Source organism: Sturnira hondurensis, unplaced genomic scaffold (genome assembly GCF_014824575.4).
Source record: "Sturnira hondurensis isolate 20B ecotype Veracruz unplaced genomic scaffold, ASM1482457v3 Scaffold0004136, whole genome shotgun sequence".
Classification (NCBI taxonomy): domain Eukaryota; kingdom Metazoa; phylum Chordata; class Mammalia; order Chiroptera; family Phyllostomidae; genus Sturnira; species Sturnira hondurensis.
The window spans coordinates 10,941,665-10,966,820 of NW_028076767.1; the positions used below are offsets into that span (position 1 = coordinate 10,941,665).

The 25,156-nt window shown below is 36.7% G+C and overlaps 1 pseudogene; it reads left to right on the plus strand.

Moving 5' to 3' along the window:
* Nucleotides 1-3,857: 3,857 nt before the first annotated feature.
* Nucleotides 3,858-25,156, plus strand: part of LOC118985855 (3-ketoacyl-CoA thiolase, mitochondrial-like) — a 164,482-nt pseudogene continuing 143,183 nt past the window's right edge.

Sequence of the window (25,156 nt, forward strand, 5' to 3'; positions counted from 1 at the left end):
TTGGTAGGACGACACCGATTTTGTCTGCCCAGGGAATTTTTGAGGCTGGTCTCTCTCTCTCTGTCTCTCTCTAACAGAATGATGCACATTTTGTGTATTTTCATTTAACAGGATATATTTCTATATAATTTGGAAAGAAATAGTTATTTTATATAAAATGATATTATTCACTTTTTCTGAACCTTGTTTCTCTCACTTTACATACCTTTAAGATCTTTCTGTGGCAGCATATGCAGATATATTTTATGTTTTTTTAAAAAACTTCATTGTATTCTGTGGAAGACTGAATTATTGCTCTCAATTCTTAATTCCTTTCTAACAGCATTTTAGGCCTACATCCTTGCTTTGGGGAATGAAACAGACTTTCTTGCATGTGGACTATGGGCAACACCATGTGATTTGCTGTTGTCAATGGGATGTTAGTATATACAAGAGCAGATTTAAAAAGTATTTTTGTTGTAAGGCTGACTCCTATATGTTATTACTATTTTGATAACAAGAACAAACCCAGAGAGCTGATTTCTTTTGTGCCTGATCCCAGGGTGAAGGAGCGGAGTAGACCCACAGGAAGTGAATCCCCCTCCAAGTCCCAGATCCTCAGACTGAAGCAGACATTTCCTAATAAAAACAAACCCAGACTTATGAGGAAGAAATAATTTCTTGTTTTGGTATTTCACATAGACATCGTGTTTGCTACGATGTATTAATAGATTAATGTAGTAATATGTAATTAATAGATTGATATATTAATAGATTAATAGAATGGTACTTAACCATTCTATTGTTAGGCATACATGTTTTCTAATATTAATTATAAACTATACGGCAATGAATATATATTCTTACATTTATCTAGTTGTGCACACTTGAGCTCATATTTGTTAAGAACTTTATTTTCAATCAATAGAACCTATTGTGGCTCCCATAAATAGAAGGAAATCTACTAGAAGCATATCATAAAGTCGGTCAGCTGTGTGGAAGAAAAGCAGCAATCAAAGCACTTGAAGAGCGAGAATTAGAGCAAGAATATATTGGCAAGAAGAGTTTTACAAGACTAAATTAATCTCCAATACCTTTTCCTCCTTTCCCGTGCAAAAGATTCACTTCCTATAAGTGGGCATCTTATTGGCTTAGCTTAGATAGAGACTCCATACTGGCTGGAAAGCATCACATCACAATGTTGTCAGGGAAACTGGAAAATGGCCAGCCATTTCTTCCTCTTTCCAACCCCACAAAAAGCAAAGGGTCCATACAGTATCTTTGTACTGTTTTCCTGCCTAATCTGGAACTATGTTTCTGGAACCCCTTTCCTTGTGCAAGATTTGGAAGGCAAAAATTAAGCAAAGATCCACATATCAGATGCCTTTTATCTTGCTTAGGTTATCACTAATCTACTATTTTACCTAATCGGTTTAAAAAAGAGCCCAGACAAACAGCCACCAGCAGATCCCCTAATTCAGTTTCTGCAAACCTGGGCTGAGTGTGCTGCATATCTGTGGTAAAAGGTGCCGCTTCTTCAGGTTAATCATGGCATGAATCTGGAGGTGGTAAAAGAGAGACACAAATTATAGTTTTTCATCCTATGTTGCAGCTGCGCTAATGAGTTCCAGTTTGTCTTACTAAATTCCAGTTGACGTTATAGGTTTTTACTCTTTTCCCAGCCATCCTTTATGATTACTGTTTCTGGCTGATCTGGAGTGAATTCGGGTTTAATATTAGACCCAGAGCTAACAGCCCAACAAACTACTTTATCAGCTGTCACAATTGCATGAAGTCTGTATCACTCAGAGCAATTATGATAGTCTGAATCCTTACTGGTACACATAAAACAGTAAAATTCTAGATAGTATTCACTGAAATTGAAATAACGAGCAAAAAGTTTAGTTTTTATTTTGGCATGACATCTCCCCAAATTGCTGCACTAAAATACAGGATCTGGAAGCAGTAAGGCTTGTTTGAGTGTGGTTGGTCGGCTTCGTGAGTGTCTTGCACGAGACGGACAGCAATTTGAATATTTCACCTAAAATGTCACATGGTGTGTTTGAGTGTGATATTGTTATGTTAAAGAATTACATGCTAATGATTTTGTGATAAAAGAGTTTGTAATAAAAAGGGCATTGTGTATGCCAGATCCAGTATAAAATCAAAACCTTTTTGAGTACAGTTTTGGAAAAAGTGATATAACTCTTTGCTACAGCTATTGTGCTAGTAAGAAGGGTAAGTAATGCTTGCTGGTGAGTTAGTTTTCTAGAGTTCCTAATTCCTGTCAATCATTAAAACTTAGTTTAGCTTCTGGAATATAGAAATATCAAGATAAATATAAATAACACAATAAATATATTTTGTCTTCATTTAGGATTTTTGTTTTTTTTTCCCCACTTAGGAAAGATCTTTCCTCTTCCAAGAGTATAAAATATTCTCAGCAGCCTGAGTAATGTTTTAATACGTAATTCAGGTTATTCGTTTCTTTGCTGTTTGCATTGGAATCGTGATTAAAATTTCAATAAACCTCTTTGTCGTGCCAAAGAAAGGTCTACAGGTTTCAACCCTACCTTGTTCTTCTTGTCTCAGGCCTTCCTCAGCCTTTCACTGACATTCCCTTTGTTCCTTTAACATTCTAAGTTCTTCACAGTTTTTTAATTGGTATAAAGTGATCCAGAGTATTTTTTGTTATATCTTAATTACAATTGTACCTAAATTTTAAAAAATATTTTATTTATTTATTTTTAGAGAGAGGGGAAGAGAAGGAGAAACAGAGGGAGAGAAACACCAATGTGTGGTTGCCTCTCATGCTTCCCCTCCTGGGGACCTGGCCTGCAACCCAGGGATGTGCCCTGACGGGGAATCAAACCAGTGAACCTTTGCTTCACAGGCCCATGCTCAATCCACTGAGCTACACCAGCCAGGGCTAAATTTTATTCAATTTAAAAGATTCCTAGTATTTCCTTGTTCGATGTCTTTGTGCCAAGCCTGTCCTTGGCATTACAGGATCCCTGCTCGAGGACATCTGGTTTCTGCTTCAGTCAGATTAAGAATCATGGTTTTTCATCATAGCAGCTGACGTTCTCATTCAGTTTACCCACTGGGGGTCACTCTGGTTTTATAAGCCAGGAAATATCCTTATTGGTTGTCCGTACATTTTGCCCCTGGGAAACAAACATGTATTAACCATTGCCAAAGTTGCCTGCCTACAGGTCATGAAACTCTGCCATATCTGGCCTTGCTGTGTTGCATGCTAAATATGTCAGTGTTGTTTCTAATAGTTAAGTACCATCATCTGGGCTCTGCTCCTCCAGAATCCTCTTACCCCACTGAAAAAAAGGGCTGTTTCCACAGGAGCATGTTCTGCCTGGTCTATGAAAGACAGTCCTACCGAGAGCCTCAAGAATGCGAACATTATCCTTCCTGGTCCATATGATATCACTTGAGTGACGAGACCGTGTTTTGGGCCATCTGGCAACGTAATGTCCCAACTGGACCCCTGGTTTTACAGAGATAGGCTACTCCAGCATGCCCACTTCTCCAGCACTCTGGCTTCATCCTTAACGTTCCGCCAAGGCAGCTCCAGCTCCACCTCATTAGCGATAGTCCGGCATTGTCTCTGAACTTGAGGAGACATGGCAGCTTCATGACCAGCTTCAGCGTCGTGCCAAGCTGTTAAACTCAAAGAGTGACTATTCATAAACTTTTCTCACCAGGCTTATATTTTACTTTCCTTGGTTTCATATCCTCAAAACCATGCTTGTATGAATATGTTCTCTTGGCTCCTGTTGGTAGATACCTACCAGACTCAGCAGCTCTTTTTAGATGAGAATCCATTTCCCCTTAAGAATCTGATTGGACCATGCTGAACACGGATGGCAGTTATTAGTCTGGAGACAATGGCAGGTAGAAGGGCTGCTCTTGATGCAGACAAGAATTACCTTTTGAAGCCTTCATCTCAAGTGAGGCTTTTATGTCGTTAGTGGTGGTGATGGGTAGTCTCCCTTAGCGAGAGAAGGAGGTGCTCTTGCCAGTCTGAAGAAGGTCTTAAGGAATCTGGGGAGTTTAAACTACTCAAGTGATTCCATTCCAAGGCCCCAGCTTCATCCTCAGGATTTCAGTCTTTTCACGACCGCCGAGGCCCTGCTTTTAGCAAGAGCAGTTGTGAATGTTTCCTATGTCATTTCATCACTCTTAAAATTGCACTTTCAGCTTTATTTCCAGGATAATCTGTGCTCCAGCTGCCATGGATGTCCTCTGGGTTTTATAGTTTGTCTTGAGTTAATTACTAGCTAGAGCTGAATGTTGAATATTATTTTTGTTTATGTTTTTAGTAGTTAAAAAACAAAATGTACAATTATTTTTGCAACTCTTGGCCCCCATGTCTTTCAAGAGGTGGAGCTAGTACAGGCCACTGTTTTCCCTCTCCCATGGACCTCATCACAAAGCACCATGACTGAGTGTAGGCATAGGAAATAAGGATGGTTGCAAGGTGTGTATTATAAAGATTATTCCAAGGAGCTGAATGAGGTAGTAGGGAGGTGAGTCAAGGAAGGGAGGAAAGGCAACAAGGTTTGCATCCATGATCAAGATGTAGAACTGGATCCGATGTTATGGGAAACCTCTGAGAGCCTGTGTATAGAACAGACCTCAAAATTGTCAGAGCAAGGGGCAAGGAATCTGAGATATTGATTCATCAGCTCCTTGTGACCTTTTTTCCTGAGAGTTATTCCGCAGCACATGAACTCACCAACCACTCTGGACTGTTCTGAGCCTCATCCGAGCTACTTTCTATGGCCAAAGAAGCACAGGGTCTGAAGATAGTTTTGTGTACAAATGGTTTCTCAAGCACTAGGTGCCATCTGGGGTAGAACAAGATTTAGCCATCCTCATAAAATAAGAACATAATGCAAATGAAGTATCATTCAGAAGCTTAATTTTTGTTTAGTCTCAAAGGTCATGTGATTAAGATCTGTAGCTTTTACTAGTCAATCCATTTTAAATTTTGTATTATATTTGATGTGTAAATATTAAAGACCATTGCCATATGTGACTAAAGTAGTTACTTTTACTACCAAGCTAACAGTTTTCTTCAAAAATATGCTTTATGCTTCTTAGGATTTCAGTGAATACTTCAAATACTTGGCAACATTAATTAAAGTCAGAACATAAACACAATTAACAACAAAAAATCACTTAAAGCCAGCAACATTCACATCTTTAAAAATAAATAAATTTGAACAGTTGGTTTACTTTGATGTTTTCTATGTATGTGTAGTAGTGATATAATTCTGAATCCTAGAGTCACTTATTTAAAAGGATTTGTTATTATTATTTTAAAATAAATTATTTAGGTTAATATCCCCAAATAACTTAATTTTCTTCCAAAAGTATTTTGTTTTTCTATTATTTTTTATGTAGCTTGCTTAAACTTTACTTTTTGCTTACTGTTTTGTTTGATCTAAGAGCAGCACACAAATTATTACAAAATACCACGATGAATCTAGCAGACCTAAAGAGACTGTTTGTTTTATTTGTTGTGAAGTATTAAAATTGCTATAAACCTGGAAATAGAAAAAAATGCAAATGGATGATGTGATCAGGGAAGTTGATGAAATATGCAGCAAAAACAATTTAGATATTGATAATTAATGGGAAAATATTTAAATATACTTTTCCAGTATGAATTCTATTGTTTAGATGACAGCTCATTCTGAGAGTATGTGGTCATCTAGAATCATTTCAATAAACAAGAACTGATATGCTTACTAAAGGAGAAATATGCTTTTACCTATTATAGGATATAAAATATGTGACTCCTTTCAATTTTAGAAAATGACTATTGGATTAATATAATTATTTCATATTGTGTAGCAAGTTGGTAGATCCTGCTCATAAACTCATTGTTGGGTACATCATTGCATATGTGGCTTATTTAAGCATGGAATTGAATTATATCCACATTTCTTTGTCTTTCAAAAATGAAGGTCTACCTGGTAAATGAGTATAAAATTCACCACCTGTAATGAATTGGAAATTGATATTAAGCAAGTAGGAAAGTCATTGTTTAAAACTCTGATTCTAAGTTCATTTTAGAAATCTAGACCCAGATATTTTCTTATCATCCCCTCTCTTTCATATTCCCTATGAACTTTTATCTGTATAATAGTTTTATTTGTAATTCTATGAATAATGGGAACATGTATGTGCTCAAAAGGAACAGGCTCTTCAACAAGTTTCTGTGAAGATGGCAGCTTGAATGTGTCCATACTACCTCTCCTGTTCCAATTCCTGTCTAGTGACCAATACAATTCTGAGATAGAAATCTTACTGTGTCTTCAAAATTAGTGGAATCTGGAGAGTTTGCATCATTCCATGGTCAGGGAGCGTGGGTAGAAGGTGCCGGTCTATACTGCTTTTTTCTTCTGCCAGAGAGACACTACCTGGAGACCAGCAGTAGAGAGTCTCAAGGCAAAGCTAAAACCGTTGCATTTTCCAGAAAGCTTGGCTGAGGAGATTGATGGACCTGAAGGTTCGGGTTGAGCTGGCTTTGGATTGCAACCACCATAAGGCTTCTCATCACTTGTCACCTTTAGGTTTTCTTTTCTGGTCCTATGTCTCATAAGTAAACATAACCATGGCCACAAAATGAAAAACAATCACTCACCAAAATGTTGTTGATTTCCAGGAAGGCAGTGCGGAAAACTCAGTGGATGCTGACCCAGCAAAATGAACCAATTAAATAGTAAAAAATATATGTATTTGAAGAACTTACACTGAAGCTGTCTTAAGGGCATACAGTAAATGGAGAAATGTTTATTTAAGAAAATATACTAACTCTCTTGAAGAACAGTAAGCATTATGACATGTTAGCCATAATTCTCCCATTCCTTCCCTTTCCGCTCAGCTAAGTGTGATGGAACCCCTACTATGAGTGGTTGTGGTCAAGAAAACAAGATTCTTTTCCCTCCATCTCCAAGGTTACGGCTAGTATTTCATCCACAGAGGGTCAGGGCACAAACATCTCTGATACCCTTCCAGTTCTGTGTTGCAGTGGCTCTATTCCAGGCAGCCATAAAAAGAAGGAGAGGACTGGAGCTCCCTTCCGCATCAAGCTCCCATTCGTAAGGCAGAATGTCTACCTCAGGTGCAGCTAGTTAAGAATATGCATCCTCAATTCTCCCTACTCTAGCTTGCTCGTAGTTGGCAGGTTTCATAGTTGCCAGGAGGGCCAAGACAAGAATAACAGTGCTACCCAAACAGACATCTACAAGTGTTAAAAGGAGAAAGATTTGTAGCAGCAGAAATATTTGTATATTTGTCTTACGTTTTATTTTACCTCATATGGCTCCATATTAGTACTGAACATGATTAAAGCAGTTCTGCTTACATCATTAGAGTTAAGGCATTAATGCCATTTATAAACATTTTTACAATTATATTTAACTCCATGTACTTTCCTATGACATCAATTTTGTCATGAAGTCAGGTCCCTAAAAGCATAAAATATTATAGCGGAAGATTTTTACTTTATTTTTTGATAGACTCAGCATTAAAGAGTTTATGAAATTATGTGTATCTTTACTATCTGTCCGTTTTTAAAAAAGTCTTTAGAACAGGAAAAACCTACTTATGTACACAAAGTTGGCCCCATGCCCTGAGAACTTTGACCTTCTCTCTCCCCTTGCTCTTGGCCTCCATCTCTAAGTTTCAGGGAAAAACTAGCTTTGAAAACAAGAACAGATAGTCACTAACCGGAAGGGCTGGCATCAACAGATGCCAGTTGTCATATTCAGAGGCTAGAAAATCTCATTTTTGCTAGAACTGAACAGGCAGGTGCTGAAGAAAACAATACATTTATTTTTACCATTGTACAGTGAAAATTATAGTACTAGAAAGACACTGGGTTCTGTAAATGGTCAATTTTACTTGATGTATTTTAGTTGAAAAATTTCTTTAGAGGTGTTGTTTTTTTAATCATATACCCTTGATCTGTTGTAATTTGAAATCATCACCATGTTCTCCTGGCTCTAATTTATTAGAGCCATTGAAGGGTCAACCCTGGGCATAAATCTCCATAAGCCTACTCTTCCATTTATAAATTAACAAGTAGCAGTATAATAGCACAGATCAGTATATTTCTGGCCCTTTCTGCTTCCTCATGGCTAAGTGAAACAACTAAACACACATGACACGCAGACTGTGTCATATGTGACTTATATGACGTATTGTAATGGGGTAACCTCAGACTGTTAAAGACAAAATATTGATTCTTACATCTGATACTCTACAATAAACTAGTGTGAATTGCTGAGATTTTGGTGTCAACTCACATCTTCATTCTTCAGATTGCTTCCTCTTATTCTGTTCTCTCATCTGCATGATTGAAAAACACACTCTAAGAAAATCCGCTTGAAATAAATCAAATTCTTGCAAAATTCTTTAAAGAGACATTTTAATTGCCTCAAATAACCAGCTAGAATCAGAGCTATAAGAGATCCTAGATATTATTCTGGTTGAAATACTGTATTTTACAAATGGGAAACAATTGCAACACAATTTTATGAAATAGCTCCAGTGATTTACAATTTTAGATTAATAAATGGGAAATTACAACCAGTCACTTCTATAATGTTTTAGTGTTTTAGGGGTCATATTTGATTCAGATTCCATGCAAGAAATATAGTTTTTCTATGTGATTGTTTTTGTGTTGTATGAAGCAGTTATAATATTAAATTCACCAACATTAATATTGGAAGAGTAAAACAAAAAAAGGGTCTAGATTAGAAGTCTATAGTTGCCTTGATTGTTACATTGCTGCATTTGATAATACATCTGTGTCAGTAAGCTGTCAACACAATAGTGCTATGTGAACCACCTCTAAACTCAATGACGTTATTTATTTTCATATCATGGAACTGTGAGTCAGCTGGGGTTGGTGGAAACAGAGTGAATTTTTCTGGGCTTGACTGGAAGCTTCAGGTAGGTCCAAATCCACTCCACATGACTCTCATTGTCCCCGAACCAATGCACTAGCTGTGGCAGAAGTGCAGGATGGATAAACGGAAATTGAGAGTGCCTCCAAGTGATAACCTTGAAATGAATAGTTCTGCCCATAACTTATTGGCTAACTTAAGTAACATAGTCAAAATTCTAATCAGCAAGGACAGGAAATATATTCTGCCTGTAGTTGGGAGAACTAGTAATGATACAGCAGAAGATGTTTGTAAAGGAAAGGGTGAAGAATTGGGAACAATAAAGCAATTTTCCACAACATTAATATTGAATATCATTATACCTTGAAACCTATTGGGACTTACAGATTGCATGTTTGAAAAATATAATTATTTAGTGGAATGCTATAAGTACTTATTTTAAATGCAACCTCTAATAGTTATGAACTAGGTAGTATTTATCCATCTAAACAACAGAATAAAACAATTTGACAGCTTCCAAATGTCAAAGTTACTTTTAGTGTATGGTTGTAATTGCAGAAATAGTGAGATTTCAAAAGTTAACTCCTCATTTAAAACCATTTATTTTAAAAACATATACTTCATTTATCATACTTCAATGTGTACTTTTAAAAATTTCATTGGAAAATGAGGTTTTACTTTAAATTATAAATTTTAAATATAAAAGTATATAATATAACTCTGATTACAATAATCTATTTAAAACCCTGAAGAGTAAATTAACACTTCAGAGCATACTGATAAGTGATGACAAAATAATACTTATGCTCAAGTTGCTAGTGAACAGAACGATTTATATAGAGAACAGTAACTGCAGGGATATTCTTACATTACATAAAACCAAGACCTTTCTCCTTCTTTAATCTTTCTATTCCTCTTTAATATCTCTCATTTTATGCCTGCATCAATCTGTACTCCTCCTAGTATGTCCTCATGTTTTACTTATTTTCCCACTATCTGTGTGTAGGTCTCTCCCTTCCTTCTCTTTTAATTGTTTGATCTTTTCCAAATAGTCCTCCTTTCTCTGTCTCCATTCCTCCCTTCCTTTCTCTTCTGTTATCTTTCCTTGATTACTACTGAGCACTTTGGTTTTGTTATTTTCGCCCTTCGGGATGTATTCCTCATGTGGAATCACCCCCGTTGGCTGATGATACCGATCCTGTGTTAGGACAAAGTGTAGGTGCTAGTGGATTGGCGGTTGAGGTGAGTGAGGGAGCCCGGAGTACCACACTGGTCCTTCCCACCCGTCGTTGTTGCCTTCCACCAACAATCTTACTGGTGGGGACCGTCTCTCTCTGTCTTTTACATATTCTCTTTAAGAGCTTTTCTCTTTTCTTTTCTTTTCCATGCATTCAAGGTATGGAGAAACAAGGAGAAAAGGAAATTGTGGAGGGAGGGATGGAGACTCTGGACCTCTTTGAATCTATAATTTATACCAGCGCTGGCTCTAGTGAAGTCCAGATGTTGATACCAGTAACTGCATGTTGGGCTGTTTTTTTTCCCCTCAAATTGTCTTGTAGAGTCAATTGACGAAGTAACAGTACATTCTGGATAATTTGGGGCAAAGAGAGAGCATTGCTCCAAAGCTTTGCCTAACTGTGGGGCAGGGCACCCCTGCCCCAGAGTTCCTGTTTCCTCCCCACACTCAGCTTAGAGCTATGCTCTGTCCAGAGGCAGTTTTGGGTTTTCACTTTCTCACAAATGACCAAGAGTAATTAGGCTGAGCAGACCCCCCAGCCTACACAAATTCCTAATATATACAGTTTCATTAATACTTAGATGAGGAAAATCAAAAAAGAGGGTGAAATAAGTGATCATTTGCAAAGAATCCATCTCCATTAGAATCTTCCAAAAATCCCTTCAGCAAAAGAGAAAATGTGTGTTGCGTTATTAAAAACATAGCAGATGGTGATAAGACATGCTTAATAACTATGCTATAAGTGTACATATTTTAATGGTTAAACTATTAATGTGTTTAGATATTGTGAATTCTACCCGCATGAAAACAATGTAATGTGGAACTATCTACTTAAATTGTATATCGACACAAAAATAAACTCCTCAGAGTCCATACAGTTCAACAGTAGTTCCGGTGTCATTTTCTTGGAACTGGAGAGTCACTGAATAATGCCACAGCATGTAAACGCCATGCAGTTGAATCATAAACAGGGCACAGTTTCTGACCCTCTGCATGTGTTACTCTTACACCAGAAAGAGCCTTTTACTCAAGCACATGAATTTTAAATTTAAATCTCTACTTTTGTTAGATACTTAGCAAAGTTACATTTTAAAAAATCTCTTCTTATTATGTGACCTTCAGATCTTTAGGAAAAACTTAAAATTTTACAAGTAGCATATTTCTTTTTGGTAATGGGATTAAATAGCATTAGTTATTCCCATGAGAGTGAGATGAACCAACAAATACTGAAATATTAGGCTGAAAAGATGTAAACTTTGCAGCTGATACTGAATGGAGAAGCACAAGAAGGGACTCTGTTTGTGTAATCATTCCTAGACGTTTTGTTGCTGTCGTTGTTTTCTGTGTGTGTATGTGTGTTACTACTTAATAGGTATTGAGTGCCAACCTATTGTCGTGTCAGTTTGAATTTCCTAAAGATGAATGATTCTGAGCATCTTTTCAAGGGCTTTCTTGCCAGCAGTGTAGTTTCTGTGAGAGGTGTCTATTCAGATCTTTTACCCATTATTTAATTAGGTTGTTTGTCTTTCATTGCTGAGTTGTAAAAATCAGTGCTATATATTCTAAATGCAACTTCTTCCTAGTCTATGGTTTGTCTTTTCATCTTCTGAGTAGTGTTTTTTGAAGAGTAGATTTTAGTTTTAATGAAGTTCAACTCATTGAGTTTTTTAATGGTTTCTGCTTTTTATGTAGTATTTAGAATATTTTTGCTTAACTGTGGATTACAAAGATTTCTTCTATATGTTTTTCTAATAGCTCAGAAATTTAGGTTTATGTTCTACTTCTAGTTAATTTCTGTTTATGATGTTAACTAAAGTGTTTTTCCCATGTAAATGCCCATTTGTTCAAGAAACATCTAGGCTATGTTTTTCATTGAATTATCTTGCACCTTTATAAATATAAATTTCCTATAAAATGTATGTATTTCTAGATTCTCTATTCTTTTGACCTATATATCTATTCTTATTTTAGTTGCAAACTGTGCTGATTGCCGCAACACTATATTAAGATTGGTAATCATGTAGTGAAGTTCTCTTTTTCCCATTTGCTTAAAATTAATCACTTGTTCTAGAAACTTGAAGCAAAATTAAATCCAAATTCTAAGCAAAAACTTCCTAAAACCCTGATTTGCATGTACTTGTTATGTCTGGACCTCAGTTCTACTATAAAGAATTCATGTAGTAAGTGAAGGTAACTAAAGATAGAGAAATAAATTTTTAGATCTCCAGTCTCTGTTTTCATTAAGTGAAGGGTACCCAGTGCCATATTTGATAAATTAACAGAGTAACAACACAAGCTCATGAAAATCTTCTTATGGGAAGTTCTACCGAATGACTAAGTAGAATCTTAAAGCTCAAAGTGGTCTGAGCTTATCTACTTCAGTTTCTGTTCAATGTAAATATTTCTTTTAAAATATTTTAATAGATAATTGTAGGCCTTTGTCTGGAAAGCTTAATATTTTGTAATATAGTTTCCTATATTTAAATTAGCTCTAATTGTTGAAAAGCCCCTTTTTATTTCAGCTAGAACCTGCCTTTTTTAAACGACCAAATACTTGTTTGGTGTCACTGCAAGCAATAATTCTTTTCTCTTTTTTTTTACCGATTCTAGAGAGTGAGGAAGGGTGGGGGGAGAAAGGGAGAGAAGCGTCAACGTGAGAGAGAAACATCGATCAGGTGCCTCTTGCTAGTGTCCTGATCGGGACTGAGACTGCAACCCAGGCATGTGTCCTGACTGAGAATCAACCAGCGACCTTTGGCTGCCGGAAGACAGGTGACCAGCTGAGCCTCACCAGCCAAGCCTGAAACAATCCTAATAATTCTTCTTTTCTGCATCACAACTCTTCAGATATTTGAAAACAGCTATCGAATCTCCATCGAGCTTCTTTTCAAACTTCTCCAACTTTCTCATTTTTTACTGTTTGTCACCCTTTCCTACTCCCGCTCACTCTCTTCTGATTGTGCTCCCATTTGCCCACAGGCAATGCTTAGAAGTAAACCCCAGCAGTGCTTTAAATGGAGTCGAATCAGTGCAAAGTGTTTCCAGGGCTGGCAAAAGCCTCCCCTCTTCCCTGGAATTTGGTATATTACCCAGCAAATGAGATGAACAAAATGAAAGCAACTGCAGGGGGGTCAGAACGAGCCATCCCAATGCGCCCTTCAGTTGCATGCAGATGTTGATTTAAGGCAACCGAGACCCTGTGGGTTCCAAAGGAACTCCTGCCCCCCTCCCACAGCCGCACAGCCACACACCATAATTACCTGGAAGAACTTAAATAAGGAGCCTGGCCCACGATACATGAGTTACTGCATGTGTGTGTGGTGGGACAGACTAAGAGTGACTGAGCATCTGCTCTTCCTGCAGTGACCTTCTGAAGTGCCACAGTCCTCCATCTTCTCCCTACATCAGAATGTCTTACATACCCGTGTTCCCTTCCGGTCTGTGAACATCTTTTACATGCAGGGTCTCTGACTTTAAGGATGCAGGGTTTCCATACGTATGTATGCATTAAATGTAGTTATTTTCATTTGCTAATCTGTCTGATGTCTTTTTCATAATTAGATCTTCTTAAAGAAATTTGAGGGTAAAGTTTATTCCACTCCCACACATGTGTGATAGAGAGCTTTTCTCAAAGCAACTCTGCCACTTGCCCTTGCTGTAAACCTGGGGTCTTGTTTGCAACATTTGAGACATGGGCTTTGACCATAATTCATTAACCATATTATTTTCTGATTGTTTGTGACAATCTAACTTCTACTCTTCCAAAAGGCAGTCTCTCAGTCTCGACCCTTTTCTTCAAGACTTGACAAAATGTTATCATTGTGTTTATAAATGTTCCCTATTCTAAGACTGTCTTCAGTCCACCTCTTTGTATAATTTTTCCTAGACTTGCGGTAATAGTATTCCTTACTTTCTTTCTACTTGATGTATTCAAACATAAGTTTGAGATGGTTCATCTATATGAATTTGGTGGTGTCTATTATATTTTAGGCACAAAATTACACACTGAGGCATAGAGATCCAAATGGCAGATGGGGAAATCAAGGGCTCACCAAGTCCTGTGTTTAAGCAAGACAGTTGCAACCAGGCATACCCTAGAAACTGAAGTCCTGCAGTCTGACAATGTGATGTCCCTGTGATACAGGTTTCTGGACAGTGTTCCTACCACAGATACATCTCGAAATAAGATATACTGTAAGCAAATGAATAGATTAGAACATATTCAACTCAATTCAATAAATACATGTAAGTATTCCATTTCTGCTTTAATCATATCTACCATCTTCAAATTTTCCAGTCTTCTGTTTACTAGATTTAAAACAGATTATTTTTCACAACTGTCAGGACTTATATTTATGTGCCATGCATTGAACTACTTGAACCAGACCTCAAATGTTCAAAGAATAAAAATCATGACAGGGAGGTTGCACTCCCGCTAAAACCGGAGCCTCTGGAAGGTGGCTCGGAACGCAGCGTGTTGTAGAAGGGGCAGTAGTTTAGTGATGGACAGCTGCACGGAGTTCCTAAGGAGATGGGTGGGAGGCAGGTTCAGAGCATCTTGTTTGAGCTCTCTGGTTGAGCCCAAGTTGTGAGAATAAAAAATGCCTTAGACCCTAGTATGGTCCATACCCCCAGGATCATTCACCTCTCCTGGTGCTCATATGACTCTGAAATGTACAGACATTCACATGAAAAAGGAATAAACGAGATATACCAGTCTTCACTGGAAGAAAATGGTGTGATATATTTTAAATTTCAATCTCAGTGAATAACCTGAATTTGGGTTTTAAATATTTGACAAAATTGGGTTCAAGAGATAAATTTATCCAGTTATGGAAAAGTGAAGTTACAGTTGTGAAAACCTGTGTTAGCCTCTGAAATTTGTCACAGCAGATAATAAGGTAGTTCTTAAAATAATCACAGCATGAACATATTGTCTTTGATAAGGGTTTTCTAAGTACCCTTTACTACTTTGTTTCATACCAATCGAAAGTTACTCTATATTCTTAAACACATCAACAAAGAGCCCATTACAAGAGAATAGCCTCATCCTTTACTATACTCACACAGTCATAAGCAGATACTGAGATGTTCATTAAAAAAATGTTCTGCTTAAAATGCAAGCCTTTATTTCTTCTTATTGACATATCAAAATGCTAAGCTTAGACTTTTCCAAAGTTAATCCATTGCTTGTTTCTTCTGTTTATAACTATGTCCACACTTGAACAAACTAATAACCTTTGTGTTGGGATGAAAGATTAGGCATTCATTTAATTTAGCTTAGCTTCCATTTGTTTTCAATTAAGAAGAGAAGATTCTTCAAGTACAATAAGTTATTTATATTGTTTTGCTTCATTTATAAAAACCAAATAAAGCTTTTGTGTTTGTGGCCAAAAAGGGTTGTTGACATTAATGTTGTTGAAAAGAAGTTATATCAAATAAATGCACTGCTGTAAAAATGAAAATAAGATATAGAAAATGAAATTATTTTAGATGATATATTTGTCCTCCAAATTAGTCTAAAGTTGTTAGCAGTAGAGTGTGAGCTTTAAAAATAGCATAGGATATTAATCAGTTCTTTAAATTTAATTTATATATTAGGCATATGTCTTTGTTAAATTCCATGCCAACCTCCAATGCACAAAAAACTACTAATTCCTGTAGATCTACCAAAACTTTATTTTTCTGTCAGATACTGTCAATTGACAGGATGTTTTTGAAGAATGCATACAAAATTACAGTGCATTATACATATATGTGATAAGCAAAATAATACACCTCCCTCCAAGTGTCTACTTCTAATCTGTAAAACCCCAAACTGTGAATATGTTACATTAAACTGAGTGTAGTACATTATACTACACTCGATCTTAGCCAAAAGGCTGAGAAGGGATGAATATGTTACTTTAAATGACAAAAGATCAAGGGTGGGAAGTGGAGAGGACTTGGGTCATGGGGGGGAATGGAGACAACTGTACTTGAACAACAATGAAAACAATTTAGAAAAATAAACAAATAAAATGTAAGACAAAAGAGACTTTGCAAATGTGATACAATTTAAGGACCTTGAGAGAAAGAGATTACCCTGGGTTACAGGAGAGCTCTCTCGGTCATGACTTCTGAAAAGCAGAGAACCTATTCTGGATGTAGTCAGAAAGAGATGTGACCACAGAAAGTAAAGACAGCAATTCGACTTTGTTGGCCTTAAAAATGGCAGCTGGGAGTTACAAGACGGGGAGTGCTGGTAGCCTGTAAAGACTGAAAAAGGCAGGAAAACAGATTCTTCCCTGGAACCCACTTATACCGTAATTTTTAGCTGAGTGAGGTCTTTGTCAGATTTCTGACCTTCAGAACTATTAAATTAAATTTGTATTATTTAATGTCAGTAAATTTGTGGTCATTTGTCATAGCAGCAATAGAAAACTAGTACAACGTACCATATTTTATGTAGAAAAATGTTTTAAATCAGGACAGATTCTATAAGATCTTTAAAATCTTTAGCAACAGTTTGATGGAAATTTTTAAATGAGAGAAGTGAATGTTGTATAAAACTATACTGATTTTCATAAACCAATTATACATTTTTCTATTGTGTTTCTGAAAATCAAATATTTATACATTCAACACAAACAATCATTAATATTTGTAATTAAAACTCTTAAATTCTATGTTTAACATGTCTATGTCATGCACACTTTAAATTTTTCTGTGGGAAATTTCACAAATACAGTCCTAACTTAATAAAAATATGCATGTGGAAATCACTTTGCTTTCTTTTATATACTTTTAAAAATATTTTATTTATTTATTCCTAGAGAGGGGAAGGGAAGGGTAAAGTGAGGGAGAGAAACATCAATGTGTGGCTGCCTCTCACATGGCCTCCACTGGGGACCTGGCCTTCAACCCAGGGTTGTTGCCCTGACTGGGAATCAAACTGGCAACCCTTTGATTCTTAGCCCATGCTCGATCCACTGAGCTATGCCAGCCAGGGCTTTTTGAAATAATTTAATTGTATTTTCCCATTACCGTTAAGTCCTCTTGGACCCTCCCTTCTCCCTCCAGCAATCACCACACTGTTGTCCATGTCCATGAGTCCTTTTTCCTTTCTGCTCGATCTCTCCACTCACTGACTCCTTACCCAGAGCTGTCCTCCTGCTCTCTGTCTAAGAACCTGTCTCAATTTTGCTTATTAATTCAATTTGTTAATTACATTCCACATATGAGTGAAGTCATATGGTATTTGTATTTCTGTGACTGGCTTGTCTTACCTAGCATAATATTCTCTAGGTCCATTCATACTGTCACAATGGGTAAAACTTTCTTATTTTTATGACTAAATAGTATTTCATTCTATTCTTTTAAATGGAAAATTTCCAAGAAGTTGAGAAATGCGTATTATTACTGAGAGATCATAATTTTCACTCAAATGTTGCTAATGCCAAATTCACTATGGATTCCAACTTTATCTTTATCATACATGAAATTCAGGAAAAGGGGTTGTTGACATTGTTTTTTCTTTGTCTAGAGAAACTTTGATAGGATGAGAATATATCACTTTTGCTCAAGGTTCTGCTTTCTCTACATTGGAATTTGGAGCTGTGAATAATAAGATTATCTGAATAACTCTTACAGATAATGTTATTTTCTGCAGTAGTTCATAAGTATCACACAAATTATAGCATATAAATAAAATCAATGAGTAAAATAGTATCAGAAGAGGGATAATTTAAAGATTATTGGATCTATTAAAAATATGTGGGTATACATGGTCCAAGGTGACACTTATTGATTTTACTAATCTGAAAAAGGCATATAAACACACAATATATAAAAAGTAATATCAATAAGTTTTTTAATTTTTATTTAATTTATTAGGGTGACATTGGTTAATAAAATCATGCAAGTTTAAGTGTTGAATTCTATATCATCAGTATGTTATACTGTGTGTTTACCACCCAAAGTCAAGTTTCTTCCCATCACCATTTATTCCTAATTTATCTTCTTCAGTAACATTCCACCCTCTTTCCCTCTAGTAACCATCACACTATTGTCTGTGTCTGTGAGTTAATCTTTAGTTTATTTTCTTTTTGTTTAATCCCTTCAACTTTTTCACCCATGCTGCCAACACCCCTCCCTCATGAAAGCTCTCAGTCTGTTCTCTATAGCTATGAGTCCCTTCCCATTTTGTTTGTTAGTTTATTTTGCTTTTTTAGATTCCATATATAAGTGAAACCATATAGTACTTGTTATTCTTTGACTGGCTTCTGTTAGCATAACGCTCTTCATGTCCATGCACGCTGTCACAAAAGCTAAGATTTCTTTTTTCTCATGGTTGAGTAGTATTTCATCGTGTAAATGCACCACATCTTTTTTAAGAATAGCAAATATAAGTTTCTTGAATTTAAAATAATATTCTAAGATGACATATAACATGCAACATATAACACATAATATAAAATATCAGATATGATATATATTTTATATATAATATATAGAGAGAAATTGGAGAGAATGTGATGAAATTGCCTTTGAAAGTTTGATAGTTAGAATTAAGTGTTAAATAATATTCACATTAAAATATGTTAAATACATATTTGTTTTCTCTAAACAGAACGTAGCTTCTTTTTTCTTTTTGAAAAAGTTTCTGGTTATCCTAAGAACCCTGAAACACCAATCCAAAAGAACCTATGCACTCCAATGTTCATTGCAGCACAATTTACAATAGCCAAGAGTTGGAAGCAGCCTACATGCCCATAAGTAAATGAATGGATCAAAAAGCTATGGTACATTTACACAATGGAATTCTATGCTTCAGAAAGGTAGAAGGAGCTCCTACCCTTTGCAACATCATGGATGGAACTGGAAAGCATTATGCTGAGTAAAATAAGCCAGGCAGTGAAAGACAAATACCATATGATTTCACCTTTAACAGGAACCTAAACAACAAAACAAACAAGTAGGCAAAATATGACCAAAGACACTGAAATTCAGAACAGGCTGACAGGGACCAGAGGGGAGAGTGGAGAGAATCACAGGGGAAAAGGGGAAGGATTCACAGGAACAAGGATAAAGGACACATGGACGATAACTAAGGTGGGGGGGGGGGAATGGGAGGGAGGTGGGGAGCACTGAAGGGGTGGGCAGGGTGGGGAATATAAGACAGAAAACTGTACTTTAACAATAATTAAATTTTTTAAAAAGGTTAAAAAAAATTTCCTGGTTAAGGTCAAGTGTCTTTTGGACTATAAGAACAAGGTGCTGACCCAGCCACTCAATAACAGCAGGGAAACAAAAAACAAAACAAACAAAAAGTCCCAGGATTGAGTCAGTGTCTTAAAAAAAAAACCTTCAAACTTGTCTAGGACAAAGAGACTTATTTCCAGAAAGCCATCATTGTTTCTGTCCCCTGAACCTTTATTTCAATATTAGAATTTTTGACAGATTAATATATTTACATTTCAGAGGGGATTCTGGAACATATTGTGTGCACCACAGCAATGCAGCCTTCCATGAAAGCTCTACTGAAACTCTATATGTTGAAGATTCACTGTTTTTCTCAAAAAAATTTTTTACAGATGAGCAACTTTGGTTTAATATATAAGAAACTTTCTCAGGCCCACAGAATTATTAAATTATTACTTTTGTACTATGCCTATTTAATTGCAGAACCATGTAATCACAATGTTAAAATTTTCTCTTTGGATGTGATGGATTCATTAGCCTGGATGCGAAGCTGTGTTTATAATAGCAACGAGAATGGAAAAGAAATAGATGCAGGCAAGCGGCATGAAGAAGAACTAATCAGCATCTCTTATGAGTGAGACTGAGGAGAGCATTAGAGGGTGTGTCTGTGACTATCGGCGATTTTCTAAATTAGGTAAATAGGAGAATAGTAGTGCCTGACGACAGAAATATCAAAATCTGAAACAGAATTTATAGGTAAATAATTATGAGTTAGTTGTCATTTTTGCCGAGTTTAGAATGACAATGGCTCTCTGGGTCACAATAGACGGCCCTCCCACTGAAGACACAGTCCAGTGGATTTGTGCATTTTCTCTATAAGTGAAAGTGATGGTGTTTAATGAGCTATCTGATCAGGAGTACACAGAGACATGCCAGAAGCATACCAATGAGCTGCATTAGCATGCTGCTGGAGAAGGGAACAGTTAAAGAGAAATTTAATAAAACTTCATTTCTGATCCTCTGATGCTACTTTTTTCTTTCACCACCTTCTCACACAGCTAGTTTGTCTCCTTGGCCGGCACAGAGTCCTCTTTTCCTCTCATAAAACCCCAATGACTTTCTTTCAAGTGTAAACTTTCTTCAAAGCAAATAACTTCATCTCTCTCTGCTACCTGAATGTTTGAATGTAAATTATTGTCTATTTTGCTCCAAATCACTGGCTGACTGCCAATTCCACCCTTTACCTTGTAAAGCACTGCCAAGCACCTGGAATCACTCCACTGAAAGCAGCACTTGAGTGAAGTTTTCTCTCTTCCCATCCCTGATTTCTCTATGAGTTCAACATTTTCTCTAATGTGAGTTTGGTGCACATTTCATCATGTAGTACTCAATTTCAATGCATTCATTTAATGTGAAAAGGCTACTATTTTATATTCGGTCATCTGTGAAGTATAATTATTCTGGCTGTATAGCCCTCTGACAGTAAAATGCAAGTTATCCTGAAAAACTGTGGTGTGATCTTGAAACCAAGAGAAGATAAAATCAAGTGAAACATATTTGCATAAAAACATCTCAAGGATAACTTCTGATGTCTCAAACAGAGCAACCAACCTCGATCATTTGTATTGATTTTCTCATTCTAGTGATTTTTTCAGGACTCCATGCTGCAAATAATTATTTTCCAGTAAAAAATTATGATGCTTAGGTCTGTCTTTAACCCTGGTACAAACACAGGGAATTTGAAGATGCAGTACAATGCCAGTCTTTGAAATATCTGTGAAATAATGTTTTTGAGACATTATTTCTGGAGTGGCTATGGATGTATGTGGAAAACCACTATGTGATTGATGCTGACCTACAACTCCAGTGTCCACATTAATTTTTTGTCATTATATTTGTATTCATTGCTTCCAGTATAACCAGAGGGAACTACAGTATATCACTTATTTACTTCTCCTGAGCATCTGATGTCAGAGTTTCATTTTTAATTCTTCTGTCGTCCTGGCCAGAACTCCTGAGGGAAGCTCTTCTAAAGACTTGAACTTGCCCCTGAGCAAGACTTGGTCAATTTATGATCACATTAGTATCTCAGAAAAAAAGCATGTTCAACTACATCTTATATTACTAAATCTTATCTCAAACTATATATTAAAATTCTGGGTTTTGAAACAGGTTCTCAGAGAGGAGAAAGAATTTTATCAACTTGCAACTTAGGGCCTCCCATTACTCAACACTCAGAGTTCACCCACTGGGTGCTAACTCCCAGTGGGTGCTGATTTCCACATACAGTTGACCATTGAAAAATGTGTTGAACTGTGTGGGTCCACATACATAAGGATTCTTTTCAATAAATACAGTTGGTGCTCCAATGTACAGATTTCCCATCCAGAGATTCAACCAGTGAAGGATAGAGGACAGTATTTTCTCGTTCTCATCTATGAATTCCCAGTCACTTATTGAAATATTATTTTTGAGCCACGTTTTATTGAATCTGCAGGTACAAAAAGCGGAGTGACAGTAGATTTGAAAGTTCTACCCAGCTTTTCTGCTTCACCTGGTTGGTCACTCCTATTTCCATGTATTGGTAGTACTTTAAAGTTATATCATCCAGCTTTTTGGTAGCTGCCAAGAAAGTTAGATTCCATTTGACAGCCGTTGAGACCTCCAACTCACAGCAGTGCCAACCTCTTCTGTCTAGCAGTGCATGGGCCCCAAACGTATCATGTCCTTTCATGCTTTACATACGAGAGGGAAGCCCTTGGTCTTTAATTAAGATGTAGTTGGTACATAAAGCATGAGTTCAGTCACTGTTGGTTATTCCATAAATATGGGAGCAGCCGTAATCCTGGGTGCTGGTGGGTAGGCAGGTGGAGCGCTATAGCAATATAGCATTTCATGAAAGTGGTGTTGAAACTCCAACTGCTTCTTCAAAGACATAGAAACTTTTTGTGGCTGACAAGAATGTGGATGATAACAGAGGGTATCGGTAGCAAAAAAATAGAACACTGTGGCCAAATGAATCTAAGGAGGTACCAAAACTGGGTTAACTTTGGCAATGTGATGGATGAGACCTAAGGGAAAGATGCCGAAAGTAAGTTTCAAAAATCACTTTGGACACTTAGGTTAGACAAATTGCGCGGCTATGCACATTGGGGTGCGCAGGTTTTTTGAATTCGTATTGTAGGGTCCTTATGGCATAATCCCAACAGTGGAATTGGTGGGTCAAAAGGCAGTTCCATTTTTAGTTTTCTGATGAAATTCCATACCATTTTCCACCATGGCTGCACCAGTCTGCATTCCCACCAACAGTGTATCACCTATAAGTAGAACCTAACCAACAAAATAAACAAGCAAGCAAAACATAACCAGAGACATTGAAATAAAGAACAAACTGACAGTAACTGGAGGGGAAAGGGATAATGGGGAGAAATAGGGGAAGAGTCATCAAAGAACCTAAATAAAGGACACATGGGCAAAGCCAAAAGGGGGTAGGATTGAGGGTGGGAGGTGGGCATGGGTGAGGGTGGTGGGTAAAGGGGTGGAGGGGGAAAATGGAGACAGTTATACTTGAACAAGAATAAAAAATTTAAAAAATCACTCTGGACATGTAGATCAGGGGCAGTTTTCAGAAATGTTTTCTAGGTAGATTCCAGTTGATTAATGTGGGTAGTTGACTGAGAAGGAAAAGTCAAACTGACCATGGTTCCTTTGCTTGAACCATGACATGGCGTGGGTTACTGAGACCAAGATGGTAGGAAATATGAAATATCTAGTTTTAAGCACGATGCATGTGAAAATCTTGTGGTTTTTATAGTGAAAGAAGGAAGTAAAAAATGGAGTGGTATTTTGAAATAAAAGTTAAGGAAGAAGAGTTTTAAGAATATACACACACACACACATATCTATAGGCATTGACTTACAGTATAGACTAAATGGTGTTGGAAAGTCTAGCAGTGATCCCCAGGAGAGAAATGGTGAGGCATGGCTCTATGGTCACTTGGAAACAGCACACTTGGATCTGAAAGCCAAAATGCAGCCTGAATTAGCCATCTGAATGTGAATATTTTTAAGTTTCGAAAGAAAGCCATATTTAAGTTATAATAACAGAGAATGACTATATAGATGCTTTTTCCGATGACAAATATTGGATGTAGTTTAGGCGCTGAGAAGAGGGAAAAATTAAGACTTAAATGATGAATATGAGTTGTTTTAGATTTTAAAAGATGAAAATGATCTGTCAATTCTGTGTTCTCTGTGCGCATAAACAAAGAGATCCCCAGACATAAAAAGGATACTCATTACGAGTTTAAACTTCATGGTCTCCAGGCAAATAATGTCAGTGAAATTGCATGTGGATGGTGGTGAGTGGTTGATTAGCCTGACCCCACGATCATCCCAAAGTCTGCGTGTGCCCTGCCCCCATTTCTGTCTCTGACTCAAAACAGAGTTTAGATTTACTGTGCCATACTTCTGTATTTTCACAATGGTTTCCCATGGTTTTATTTTAAAAATAACTGATCATAGGATTATAATTATGCCACAATACGCTTCTAAGCCATATTTTATTTTAAAATATAGAATAATTTGGATTGGAAACTATTTTTTACAACCTAAAGTTTACAATTACATTGTTTAAATGTACTTTAGAAAAACTACATTGTTTAAAAAATATATAGTTTAACTACTAGAAAATTGTTTCCACACTTGCCTTGATAATCTACTTGGTAAAACAAATAGTAGAACATGTGACTTGAGATAATAAATGGTTCCTTCTTTGTATTCAGTAAAATTATTTTAAAAATGGGGGGAAACTACATATTTAAATATAAATTTCAAACTGAAAAATATATTTATTGACATTTAAAATATCTCATTTGCTTTTCTGTAGGGGACCGGTTTGTTTTGGCCTGGCAAATGTGACTCAGCTCTGTATGGAAAACCTACAGAAGTGAAGTGGTCGGCAGGAGCCAGACCTTCAAACCAGGTTTTCCCATGGGAATCAGGCCTAGAAAATGCACACAGACTGTTATGGCTTGCTCTTGCTAAAACTCCATCACCCTGGTCTAAGACAACAAATGTGTATTGTCTATCTTCAAGGTGATTTCCAAAGCCTGTGTGAATTCTCCCAAGGACAGAGCTAATCAGCTCATTGCCATTCCCCTCTGCATGCTATTTTCATTTCTTGATTGTACCTAAAATGTAGACAATAATATTCTATATAATAGATAATAAATCTTTCTCTGATGTAAGACCCCAGGAAAACAATAAAAGCCTGTCTAGGCAAGGGTTGAGGCACTCCCCTCTTGAGAGAGTCTGCCGTTCCCTTTTTTCACACAGGATTGTTGTCGCCTGTGCATTCATTCTCGCTGTCAGCCACAACAGGCGGACTCTGCTGTACAGGGTCCGCCACACTTTTCCAGTTCTTTAGTCCTGTTCCCATCTTCCCATTTATTGTTCAAAATAAACTAAGCTACAGACAAGGGAAGTAAAATTAGGGTTGGTGGCCCAACTTAGAAATTCACTACTGAGGTGTTTGTCCATGCTATCGACTTAACTTCATCCTCTGGATATACATAATTAATGATTTTATTAATATGATAAAATACTTAGCTTCATAAAATTAATTTCATAAAGTTAAACTTATTACATCTCTTCCAGCACTTACAATAATATAGTAAATCACGCTTTTTATCAGTGTCAGGAATTGAATACAAAAAACCAGAACAACCATTTTCTGAAACTGTCACAGATTGTTTTGAACCCGTAGCAATGGTTTTACTGCCAATAAAATAATGAAGACTTTTACGAAAAAGGATCA